Below are 14,050 nucleotides of genomic sequence, written 5' to 3' on the forward strand. Positions count from 1 at the left end.
GAGAAGAGAGGAGAGGAGAGGGGAGGGGAGGGGAGAGGAGAGGAAAGGAAAGGAAAAGGAAAAGGAAAGGAAAGGATTGTGGTAGCCCCCAATGATTCTTCAAAACTTTTTTCATCATCTTAACTGACTTTGCAATTTATATGTCATTTTAGCTTGGATGAGGTCTACAATATAGGACTGTTTTTTCGTGTTTGTAGTGGAGTCTGGAGCCCACCCAGACTGTCAGTGTTGCGCTGAAACTCCTGGTTGTGCATCTTCCCAAGCATGCCATCCAGTTTCTAAGATGCTAAAATCACACAGGAGACAGGGTGGCAGGCTAGTGAGCTCACATGATGCTCCACAGTCTCTATCAACCTAGAACTAAACCCTCTACTAGAAAACAACCAACTGCCCATGAAAATAAAAGACAATGAAAGGGCCAGGCAGGGTGGCACACATCCTTGATCCCAGCACTCAAGGAGCAGAGGCAGGTGGATGCCTGTGAGTTTGAGGCCAGCCTGGTCTACACAATGAGATAACATCAAAGGAAGAAGGATGAGGAGGAGGAGGAGGAGGAGGAGAAGGAGGAGGAGACAGAATGAGGAGCGAGAGTTCTCTCCATCTCTTTTGCTGCCATCTCATAGTCTCATGGGGGTGGAGGCTGGGCAGGCAATGCCATATGGGATTATCAACAAACATAGCCATCCATTTCAAATCCAAATGATTTCCCCCCCTTTTTGGCCATTTCTATATTTATTCCTTTTTGAGGAAGAGTCTCACGTAGCCCAGGTTAGCCTCCAACTCACCACATAACCAAGGATGTCCTTGAACTCCTGATCCTCCCTCCTCTCCTTTCTACATGCTGGGATCTCACAATGCCCCCACCATGCTGGGTTAATACAATGCTTACATGGGGCAAGCATACTGGGCAAGCCTCTACCCCTGAGCCACATCTCCAGGTCTAGTTCTGCCCACTCTTTATCCCCAGGTCCTTGGGAGACCCAATGCTTCAGTTGTCATCTTCTATCCCACAGAGGCAGAAGTCAGATTGTCAGGGGTGGGGTGGGGGGACAGATGTCATGCTGTGTGTTCCTGGATCATCCCATTATCACCTTATATCCTGTGATCATTCCTTATCACCCCCTGCTCCTGTCCCAAAGCCCTAGCACAGGTCTTGTGTCAAAGGATTACAGGTTGCAGCTCTGGAAGACCAGAAAGACTTCCAAAGAAGAATGTGGGATAATTCTGCTCCCTCTGCAGAGGCAGCCAGAGCTTCCTGCAAGGGTAGTTTCTGCTTTCTTATTTCCTGAGTCAGCAAAGCCAGCAGAGAGAGGCTGCCAAGTGGGAAACCTGGGGAACCCTAAATTAGTACTGCGAACACCTCTGCCGTAATGACTCTTGGCTGTCCACCACGCCTTTCATCCCAGGCATCTCAAAGAACTTGTCCAAACGTTAATTAATCTGGCCCACAACACCCTGCTATTATTAAACCCATTTTACAGATGAAGAAATAAACATGAAGCTGTGCAGGTTGTGCAATGGGTCAGTGGTTCCAATCCCCAAACCCAACAAGGAGAAGAAACAGAAGCCAACTGGGGCAGCCCTCAAGCCCTGTCACTAGTTCCTGATGTTGGATATACCTGAAATGGGCCATGGAGAAAACTTTGGGGGAGGCACAATTGCTCTTGGCATTTTCAGCTTGGCTCTGCACAACAGGGAAATAGCCGAGATTCCCTGTGCCTCAGTTTCCCCCATGTGAGAGATGGAAAGTAGCATGCCTTACAAAACGCTAAGAGGATGGCTCGGGACATGGCTCTGAGGGTCAGAGAAAGACTGATTCCTATTGGAGTTTAATGCCTTGAGCCTCATTGGAACCCACAGGGAGAAACTGAGGCCTGGAGGTCCCTTGCTAAGGGGCACAGATGAAGCACAGAGTCTTGGGGAGGTCAGTGAGACTTTAACCAGGCCTTGGCCATTGGCAGAAATGGTGACGCCACCAACAGCTTGCTGCTGAGACACAGTTCTGGAGAGAAAGGGTGCCCTGCTCTGCTCCCAGCCTCTGTCCTACAGCACAAATACCTGTTTGTAATCCAGTTAGGCTCCAGCAGCTAAAACTAGAATAGCATGGGCTCTCTGCTCTAGAAAGGACTAATGCCCAAGCCCAGGACCTGTTCTTCTGGATGTTCTGTACGGATGGTTTGGTCCATGAGAATGTGAAGTGCCTGCCCCGACCATGCTCAGTCCCTCTCTCTGTCCTACTTAGGGAAGTCCTCGGAGCAATCACCATGCAAAAGTGACTAAGAGTCTGTGTGTGTGTGTATGTGTGTGTGTGTGTGTGTGTGTGTGTGTGTCTGTCTGTCTGTCTGTCTGTCTGTCTCTCCTCTCTCTTACAATCACCATGCAAAAGTGACTAAGAGTCTGTTGTGTGTGTGTCTGTGTGTATGTGTGTCTGTCTGTCTGTCTGTCTGTCTGTCTGTCTCTCCTCTCTCTTACACATACATATCCATACACACACACACACATTTAAATGCTCAAACATGTACACACACTTATACACACACATAGACATGCTCACACCCACTCATGCCCATACAAATACAGACTTATGCACACACACACACACACACACACACACACACACACACACTCAAACAGCCACACACATTCAAAACAAGTCCACATGCATGCATACCCACTCAGATACACACATCTTCCCAGTCACACACTGAAACACACATGAACACACGTGCACATGCATGCACACACATGTTGCAGTGCAGCCCCATGTGCAGCAGCAGCAGGCTCCAAGCTCCATAGATGACTAGGGTTCCAGAAGAGGAATCTCCTTCTTTCCCCTCAGAACTCTTGGTTTCTCCATCTAAGACTTAGTTAAAAAAAGGAGATGAGGTTGAGGTTTGGGACAATAAAAAAGAGAGGGGCAGGAAAAAGATGGAAGAAAAGGGAGGGGGAAGGAAGAAAAGAAAGAGGAGAAAGGAGAGGAATGGAGAATACAAAGATAGGGCAGAAGAAACACCCATACAGGTTCAGAGTACATGCAGCCTTCACCTTGCCAGTAGATCCCAAATGTTCCTCTGAGTTACACCAAACTCTTCTGTCTCTCTTCCTGCCAAAGCCTGTGTAGGCTATCAGGGCATCCTGGATAGACAGGTGAAGGGTGACAGTCACACTAAAGGAGACCAGACGAGCAGAGACGAGGGAACCCACCTACCCACAGGGAAGGACTGCCGTGGGAATCAAGCAGGACAGTGCACACTGGCCATGCTCCATCCCAGCAGGTACAACCCGAGCAGCAAACAGTGCTAGGAGGGACAATTCAGAGTCCTGCTCCTATCTGCTGGAACCATATAAAAACGTGCAAAGGGACTGAATATGGCTGAGACATGCTCTGTGGAGAGAGGCCCCACTTAGTATGGATGAAGCCCCAGACTCTATCCCCAGCACCACAAAAACTGAATATGATGGCACCTGCCATCCTAGCAATGGGGGATAGAAGAAGCAGGAAAAGCAAGAGTTCAAGGTCATTTCCAGCTTCATAGTAAGTTTCAGTGCAGCCTGGGTTATATAAGACCCTATCTTGAAAAATAAATGAATAGAGAAAGAAAGGGAGGAAGGAAGGAAGGAAGGAAGGAAGGAAGGAAGGAAGGAGGGAGGGAGGAAGGGAGGGAGGGAGGCAGGCAGGCAAGCAAGCAAGCAAGCAAGAAATGCTTACTAAAGCAAGTGAGATCCCAGAAAGCAGCCTGCAATCCTATTGGCCTACTGAGCAGAATTTGTTCAAGACCAGGTGCCAGGTGTGGGCAAAGGTGAACAGGTGTAAGCAGGAAAGGACACTCTCAAAGACACAAATAAGTCAGCAGTGATAATGAAGCAAATGCCCCAGAAAAAACGATCAGACACTTTACAAAGAATGGTAACTACATGATGTGCGTTGTGGCCAGTGGGGTCCTCTAAGGTGACACTGGAGTGAAGAACTAAGAAATGAGAAATGTCCATGCAAGGCTGGGCAGGGTCCCAGGCAAGAGAAACAGTAGATACAAAAGAACCATCAGCTTGAGCAGGTTTGGCCCATCTGAAGACTATGGAGGGGAGGAAAGCAGAGCCCTAGAGGATACTGTAGCAACTGCCTTGTTTCCATGGCAACCTCAACACTGAGCTCCAGTACCTCTGCTGGATCTTCAGGAAGTAGAGATGGATCTGGAAGGCTGGCCTTGAATCATCGACCTCAGGGTCAAAATTAATGGTACCTGCTGCAGAATGACACGCAACCAACTCCATTTCGCAAACCTCCAACAGCAATGGTGTATGTCTACACAATGGACTACTCTTCAGGCACAGGCAGGGACATAGAAAAGTGATGGTGTTTACAGGAAGTGGATGGGACTGGAGATCATCATGTTAAGTGAAATAAGCTAGGCTCAGTAGGGCAAACTGCCTATTTTTGCTCATATGCAGAATCTGGACTTAAATATAGGTTGAAGTCATGAGAACAGAAGGACCCTTGATACAAGGAAGGAGCAGTAGACAGGGAAACAGGCCATGGAAGAGGTTTCAATGTGGGGTAAATACATGTCAGATATGTTGAAACGTATCATAGCAGAACCCAACGCTGTGTAGCAAATATATGCTAACAGCAACAATTTATAAAAAGAGGAAGACTTCTAATGATCTTTAAAAGATTAAAGAATGTTTTAAGATTTTTTTTCTGTGTATGTGCAAATGTGGGTTTGCACACATGAGCCCAAGTGTCCACGGTGTCCAATACAGGGCATTATATCCTGGGAGGTGACGTTATAGGGGATTGTAAGCTGTTCTGTGTGGGTTCTGAGAACCTAACAGTCCCTCTGGAAGAACAAGCCCCAGTAACCCAGAGTCACTCTGGGCCCTGAAAGGTGTTTAGAAGAAATCTTCTGGGACCACAGAAATAATTTGATGGGTAAAGGAAATATAAGCCTAGTGACCTCGGTTCTATCCTGAGAACTAAGGTAAAGATGGAAGGAGAGAACAGACTCCACAGAGACATCCTCTGATCTTCACACATGCACCACCGCATACATGCACCATCGCACATGTGCCCACACAATCCCTCTCTCCTTCTCCCTCCCCCTCTCCTTCCTTCTCTCTCTCCCTCTGCCTCTCTGTCTCTCTGCCTGTCTGTTTCTTCCTCTCTGTTTGTCTGTTTCTTCTTATTACTCTTCCTCCTCCTCCTCCTCCTTCCTCTCTCTCTCTCTCTCTCTCTCTCTCTCTCTCTCTCTCTCTCTGTATTTCTTTCTGTGTGTATGTCTGTCTCTCTGTGTTTCTCTCTCTCTTCCCCGTATGTGTATGTGTGTCTGTCTCTGTGATTCTTTTTCTCTCTGTGTGTGTCTGTTTGTCCGTCTGTGTTTCTTTCTCACAAAGAGAGAGGCATACATAATAATAAAATATATATTTTGTACAAACAAATTAGTTAATTCTGTACAAACAAAACAAAGATCATGTTCTCAGGATGAGAGAGAGCTGGTAGCATGTAAAAACAGAAATACTTTTGCTTCCAGGTTCTGGGATTATAAGTAACTTTTTTCTTTTTGGCAAAATATTTTCAACATCATCACACCGTCTTCCAATTTAAAGGGGGAGAAAAAAAAAGAAAGAAGTGTAGACAGAGCCTGGCCAACCTTAATAGAGGAAATGGCAGCCGCAGGCCAGCTCTCAGCCTGCCTTAATTTAGCTTCATTCTTTCTTCCCCAGAGGAGACTGTGCATCATAACCAGGTTGCAGAACTGAGTAGGTGTGAAATGCAAGCTGATCAGAATCCCTCACTTGCCATTGAACTTCAAAGTCGAGGCCAAACAGCCCATAAAAATAGTTCTCATTCCGAGGCCTTAATCTTTTTCATACATCTCCCCCTTTTGGGGTGACTTTTATCATCCCTGTTGAATAGTAAGTGACAGTTATGTGCATCCTCGCCAAAAACAAAGACAGAGTTCCCCAGGGATGGGGTTGGTTCACGAGGAGGCCAAGCCCTAGTCTTATCAGATACGTTTGTCGATGGGATTACTGACAAAACCCTAAAGACTAGACCTGGAACTGGGGAGACCAGCCTACAAAATGCTCTCCGAGCAAACATGAAGCCCTGAGTTCAAACCCCAGCATCTGCACAGAAATCCAGGTATGGTGGAGAATGCTTATAATTCCAGAACTGGGGAGGCAGAAGCAGGAGGAGCCCCAGGACAGCGCAGCCTATCGGGTGAGCCCTCCCACCCACTCTTTATAAAGGTAAGTGAGACCTGGAAAAGCCAGAAAGATTGACTTCTGATAGCAACACACACAAGCACCCATCTACACATGCACACACACATACTATATGACACCCCAAAATAAAGATCGACAATGCACAAAGGGCCACTCATTGTGATAGTGTTAGTGAGCACTTATCAACTGCCTAAGGAGAGTGCCTTGGGGCTGGTTAGACAGCTGCTTTCAACCCACCCACCTACAGGAAGTAGTAACAGCGCCACAGGAAGACAGATGAGGTAGGTGCCCAGAATCTTAATAGCCAAGGTGATCTAAGATCATGGCTCATTCACTACTAGGTTCTTGGTACAAGCAGTTTTTATCATTAACATGAATAAAGAACAGATTGGCAGATGCTGAAAGTGGAAAAATGTCCATATTAAAGAAAGTCAGGGGGGCTGGAAAAATAGTTCCGTGGTTAAGAGCACCAGGGTTGCTATTCCAGAGGACCCAGGTTCAGTTCTCAGGACCCACATGACAGCTCACAATTGTCTGCAGCAACAATCTCAGAGGTTCTGATGTCTTTTTTTGGAGCCTCTGTGGGAATGAAGCACACATGTAGTGCATGAAGGCACAAATCCAGGTGTGAAAAATAAAACAATAATAACTGAAAATAAATTCTAAATAGAAATCAAGCCAGGTATAGTGGTGCATACTGGTGATCCCGGCACTGGATGGGTTGAGGCAGGAGGATTGTAAGTTCAGGGCCAGTCTCAACTACATAGCATGTAGTTCAATCAATCAATCAATAAATAGGAGAGAAATTCAAAATTTACACAGGGGAGTTGAGAGTGCTGCTCAGACGTAGAGTGTTTGCCTATGTTTTAGTACACAAGTTTTGGGCCAGCATTAGAAAAAAGAGAAAAGGAAGAAAGGGGAGGGGAGGAAAGAGGAGGGGAAGAAAAAGGAGAGGAGAGGAGAGAGGGGAGGGAAGAGTAAAGAAGCAAGATACAGGAAAAAGCTGTAAATAATAATAACAATAATAATAATAATAATAATAATAAACATTTATACAGCAATTACAATGTGCCCACATTACACTGAGCACCTCTGTGTCCCTTTGATTTTAATGACAGCTCTTTGAAGAGAATGCTGTTATCTTTCTATAGGCAAAGGGGAGGTTAGACAGCTTGCCCAGGGTCATACAGCTACTGAACAGAGTGGGTGAAATCTCAACCCAGGCATCCTTGCTCTTACATAACTGGTCTTTGTCATTATTTCATTATTGTTAATGATTTCACTAGTACACTCATGAATCACAACTGTTGATGCTTAATAGTTATAGTTTATAATGTGTGAGATATGTTTACCTGTGTGTTTATCCCAATGATGTCACTGTGATTTTAAAAAATGGAAAGAAAGAAAAAAGAACGGAACAAGATCCAACTCATTTTACAGATGAGAGGAACAGACTTCAAAGAAGGTCAATAAAGCTGTACCTGTCCTTAGCTTATCACCCCTAATCCACTGCAGCATCACGATACCAGATTTATCCATTTCATTTAATATATTTATCCATTCCGTTTAATCCGCTTCAGCATCATGGCCATGGTACCAGATTTATACCACAATGTTCCAAGCAGTTAAATGTTGTATTTCCAGTTTGGGTGTGCTGAAGAGAGATGGGAAGGCTTCAAACAAATGACACTTGTTGCATAAGAAAAGAAAAAGAAAGGGCAGCTTCCCTGGGGATGAACATCTTCAGCAGTGATCCAAGATGGCGGCAGTTGGCCTCTAGCCAATGGGTTGCAAAAGGTGATGGGAACGAGCAGGCCTCAGGGGTGAGTGTGTGCAGGGTCCACTGAGTGAGTGATAGCTGCATGCAGTGGGTGATTCCCCCAGGAAGCAGAGAGACTGTAACCCCAAACACATTTGAGGAAGAGGTCGAATCCACACTCACAGTAAATAAATGATGTTATTGGGGAGCCAGCTAGGCTCCTGTAGGTCACAAGATGCTTTCTCTCCTGCTAATGTCGCTTCTGAGCAGTGACGGGTCTGGAGCCAGTCAGACAGGCTTGTTCGAAAGCTCTGGCTTCTGAATGTGTGCAGATACTCCTGGAAGCTGTGCTCCCAGGATCAGGCCCCTGATGGCTCTCAGTCCCTCCTCCACATGCCTGGCCATGTCTGGTTTCAGGGTTCTCCTCATCGTTTCTTCCAGTCTTTCTACCCTATCTTCACTTGGACCATCTTGGCTGTCCTTTGTATGATTAGCAAAAGCAATTGAGTGAGTTTTTTCTTTCCTTTTTTTAGTGTTTAATTTTACCATTTCCCATGGCAAAACTGATATTTTCTTCTTCATCCCCTTCCACCTATGTTCTCTCTGGTACCCCAATAAAATCACGGTGAATAGAGGTGAGTTCTTTCCTCTAGATAAACTGAAGAACCAGAGGTCAGGAGTAGGGAACACCATTGTGGCCAACTTGGCGTGTCCACGGAACCTGGAGATAAGGAGTAATATAGGGAACACCATTGTGGCCAACCTGGCGTGTCCACGGAACCTGGAGATAAGGAGTAATATAATCTGTTACAGAACTAGTTCTGATAGAATGCTGCTCTTGTCTAATTCTGTACAAATCTGACATGGAGGTGAGAGGCCCAAGCCTCAACTTCTTGCTTTCACCAGCCTGCCTGTGTCTGCCTGTCTGTCTGTCTGTCTGTAGGCCTACGTGCACCCCTTGTGTGCCTACGTAGCAGCCTTCCTCTGGAGTGAATAAAGTGTATCTGATCTGCTTGTGAGTCCCCATAATCTCTTCATACTTGCAGTGACCCTGGAACTTGAGTGTGAACCTGACAGCAGGGTTCATAACCCCAGCATTCAGGAAGCTGAAGCAGGAGGCTAGCCTGTACTATATAGTGAATTCCAGGCTAGCCTTGGCTACAATATGAGAACCTATGTTATTTTCTATTCAACAAAGGAGGCAGCAACAACCAAGCACACTGCAATTAAGAGAACTGACTCTTTGGTCAGATCCCTTGTGTGGGTTCCAGAAGTTTCCTTAATTCTCTATGCCTTGGTTTTGCTCATCTGTGAAATGGTGACATTCTTAATACTAGCAAGATTGTTATAACTAGATGAGAGCCCATGTTTGAGCAGTGAGCACAAAGCCCAACTCTACTTAGTATGCCTCTGTCTATGAACCTTGTGTCTCACACTATCATGGGCCACAGAAAGCACTTAACAAATACTGTGATCATTTTGGACATTAATTCCACTAGAGTTTCACCCCCCACCCCCCAAATCTCACTGGGCATAGCAGCATACACCTTTAAACCCAGCACTTGGGAGTTGAAGACACAACGATGAGGATCCTCAGATACATAATGAGTATATTGAGTCTGAGGCTAGCCTCAGCTTCCTGAAACCCCATCTCTAGAAGGGTAGCAGGAGGGCTCAGTGGTTAAGTACACATACTGGGCTTATAGAGGACCAAGTTCAGTTCCCAGGCCCCACATGGCAGCTCACAACTGCCTGTTACTCCAGTTCCAGGAGATCTCATGCCTTTTTCTGGCCTTCATGGCACTGTATCCATGCAGGACACAGATAGACATGCAAGCAAACACTCATACACATGCAAAAATTTTTGAAGGACCGTTAGTTCTAGAGACATATCTCCCAGGTTTTATTCTTTTTTATTGGATATTTTATTTATTTGCATTTCAAATGTGATCCTGTTTCCCCTCTGCAAACCCCCTATCCCATTCCCCCCTTACCCTGCTTCTATGAGGGTGCTCCCCCACCCACCTACCCACTCCTGCCTCACCGCCCTAGCATTCCTCTACACTGGGGCATCAAGCCTTCACAGGACCAAGAGCCTCCCCTCCCGTTGATGCCCTTAAGCTCCTTCAGTCCTTCCCTTAACTCCTCCATTGGGGTCCCTGTACTCAGTCTGATGGTTGGCTGCAAGCATCCACATCTGTATTGGTCAGGATCTGACCGAGCTTCTCGGGAGACAGTTGTATTAGGCTCCTGTCAGCAAGCACTTCTTGGCATCTGCAATAGTGTCTGGGTTTGGTGTCTGCATGTGGGATGGATCCCCAGGTGGGGCAGTCTCTGGATGGCCTTTCCTTCAGTCTCTGCTCCACTCTTTGTCCTTGTATTTCCTTTAGACAGGAGCAATTCTGGGTTAAAATTTTGGAGATGGGTGGGTGGCCCCCAGGTTTTATTCTTGTTTCTAACACTGCTATACGTTCTCTGGATCTCTATGAAATTGGGATAAGAATATTCCCATGCTGTGGCAGGTGTGGTAGTGCCCATCTGTAGTCCCAGCTGGGGTCACACATCTGAGGCCAGGCTAGAGGACATACTGAGACACTGTCTGGAAACCCCAAAATAACAAGGACAGTAAAGATGGCAGTAATAACACTCACTTTAGACATCTTGAGAAATGAAAGGGTTAATCTAGGGCCAGAGAGATGGCTCAGATGGTAGAGGTGCTTGGCACCAAGCCTGATCACATGAGGTCCATCCCCACATGGTGAAAAAAACAGAGCCAACTCCTGCAAAGTGTCCTCTGCCTTCCACTTATGTGCTTGTGGTAGGCTTGCATCCACACAAGCACACAGATAGATGGTAGATAGATAGATAGATAGATAGATAGATAGATAGATAGATAGATAGGTAGGTAGGTAGGTAGATAGATAGATAGATAGATAGATAGATAGATAGATGCAATTTTATAAATGTGAACTATTCTATGGACTATGCTTAGATAGTACAATGTGTATAATGATACATTTTATAACTGGCTAGCCACTTAGCATAATTAGGATCCCAACATATAGCAGAGTCAATGTAAAGGAAGGGCGTCAGCACGGTTCTCCACTCTATCACTTTCTTTTGACATTTCCAGAGAATTCCTCAAGTATAGAGCCACAGGGGGAGAAACATCCATTCCATTTAATGTAAGGAAATAATCATTCCTTCTAGTCTACACTGGTCCATTGCTCATGACCTTGCCCTGCATCCGTAAAACAGACGAGCAGCCTCAGAAGAGACATTCCTTCCTATATTCACTACCTATTACTGTGTGACCACCCCTGCCCACAGACTGACTTAAGACAACAAGTCCTTCATTCATTTGGCTCCCAGATTCATTATTTGGCAGGCATCAGCAGAAATGGCCTCTTCCTATCATCTCTGGTCTTAGACTACTGGGTAGAAGAAAAGATCTGGGGAAACAAAATCTATACAAGATCTCTAGCTCATGTGACAATGCTGTCCTGCGAGCCTGTGACAGCAATTCTACACCCACAGATTTCCTCAGGTGGCCGGTGCCAAGACTAAGCATCCCAAGACTCCTTGGAAGGAGTTGGAATGTCTTAAGGTTCTAGCTGTATGAATAGCATTTCCACCAGACTTCACCAGTCACTCGAGTTTGCTGAAGACCAGGGGACTAAATGGACACCATCTCCCCAGATAAGGGCTATTAAGAATGTGTAGCCACTGGCAACCTTCCAGATCTCTCCACAGTCTCTCCCCAGAAGCTTGAAGGAATCAGAGTTCCCATAAACCTTTGCAGCCCAGGAACACTTCTTATCCCAACTCTGCTGGTACCTCTCCTGCTGAAGACCTCTCCTTTTGGAGTGAGTCCTTCTGAGATGCTCTATAACGAAGCCTTAAGTCTCACAGTCCAAACAAATGATACCTGGAGCATCCAGGAAGTCGTTCTCCAGAAGCGCACGCGGCTGCTGCTGTGTTAGTTCTAACAAGAATTGAAAGAGGTGTAACCATTCGTGCTGGGGGGACCAAAGGGTTGATCACGTCGATTGAAAGTACCAGCTCCATGATAGTTTGAATTTCGACAAACATAATGGGAACTAAATGATGGTGGAACCCAGAGGGTACCAAGTGGCCTGAGTTGGGTAGGAAGGAAGAAAATTCAGTTTATAAGTCCTGTATCTGTATCTGCAGCTAAAAGTCCTGCTGGCAGGAGGAAAAAGGGTATGCCTCCCCTTAGGGTGATTCATCATCTAACCTAAAAGGAGCTATCAAGAGAACAGAAGGCTATGGAAGGCAGGTCTTGGGACAACAGGATGAGAGAGTGAGTCTGTAGACTCAACTACCACATTTGAGGGATGTGGCAACTTCAGAGCTGATGCAGCCCCTCTGATTTTATTGGTGTCTTCAGTGAACGACGAATCCTTTATACTCTTCTGCCATGTTCTCTCAATAAATATCTCTAATCATCAAGAAAATAGTCAGAGGCCAGACATGGTGGCACAACCCTTTAATCCTAGCTCTGGGGGAGGCAAAAGCAGGCAGGTCTATGTAAGTTCCAGACCACCAACCCATATAGTATGTTCCAGGACAATGTAAAGAGGCCGTGCCAAAAAAAAAAAGAAGAAGTGGAGAGAATGGAAGAGCCCAGAGGTTGGAGAGGAGGGTTGTGAAGTCTTGCCCTCTGAGTAAACCACGGCCACTGCACCTAGGAACCCACTGCAGGTCAGCTGCACAAGACTTATGCACAGTGAGTGTGTAAGATCAGTGACCATCTCAGCAGGCACTATTTGAACTCAGTAGATTACAAACAAGCAAAGGGAGAGAAAGGAGAGGGGGCATGGAAGTGTGAGAAGATTGAAGGGTGGATACACTCAGGATACATTGTTTACACGTATGATATCGTCAGAGAATAAATAAAAGACTATTTAAAAAAAAAACAAAACTATCCCATTTTATGCCTTTTATTCTTTCCTTGGATCTCCTAACAGGAAATGATGAAATCGTGGCTCATGGAATTATTTAATTTATTATGTAATATACAATGCACTAGACTGTAAGTGTCCCCAGAGGACAAAGGTCAGGCCTGTTACATCCATGTTGCTCACTGGCCACATAAGCCAGTTCTTAATAGATGAGAGTTGGACGACATGGCCTCTTAATGGAGCTTCCCATGGTCCGGTTCCCATCCCTGGCTCCAACCATCTGACCAGAATTATAAAGAGGCACTCCATCCCAGGCAGAAGTTTCCAGACTACAAAACATGTCAATGAGAACTCCTCCGTGCCCAGGCGAGGCTCCCTGGGTTTGCTCTTTGGTCCCACAGCTCGCACGTGGTCCCCATCTGGAAGCCCATTGACGTCACTGGGAACTTCACGGATGGAACAGATGAAGAGCGAGCAGTCTAGTCTTCAGCCTGAAGCTGTCAAGAAGCACTCCGTGATCAGAAGACCAAAGACCAGTGGTACCCAAACAGGAGGGCAAATGGAGTGTTGACGGGGTGGTCACTGGCTGCTCTTCCGGACACTCTGGTGGTGGAGACCGCCGTGGGAGGCTGGCCTGCCCCAAACACTGATTCCAGCTCTGATCCAGCTCCCTAACGGCAGCCTGGCCCTGCCTCCCATCCTGGCTCAGTGCTCCTCACCCCTGGCTCCAGCCCCCCACCTCCCTCCCACCAGTCCCCAGACAAAAACAAAAGACCCATTACTGAGTTATTAGTTTCGTCTCGCGTATCCCTCCAAGTGAGACAACTACTAAGCCCACTTTGACTTAAAATGTTTAACAGATTTGCCCAGGTCTAATTTCTGTCACTGTGTTTACAGTACCAGGGAACCCAGAGAAGAAAAGTAGGAGGGCCGAACTTGTAGTGGCGGGACAGTGAAGGGGGTGAAAAGAGGGGCCAAACTCCTTCAAAGGGCGATGGTCTTCCTCGCGGCTTGCAAGCGTTTCCTCTTCTAGGGCTGTCCTATAATCACTGCTCTGGCATTCACCAGGGCGGTGTTTACATCCAGCACCATTACGGCCAGGGAGACAGGCGAAATTAAGGCCTCTGCTCTCTGTTCCTGC

The sequence above is a fragment of the Mastomys coucha genome, unplaced genomic scaffold (assembly GCF_008632895.1).
Source record: "Mastomys coucha isolate ucsf_1 unplaced genomic scaffold, UCSF_Mcou_1 pScaffold22, whole genome shotgun sequence".
NCBI lineage: Eukaryota > Metazoa > Chordata > Mammalia > Rodentia > Muridae > Mastomys > Mastomys coucha.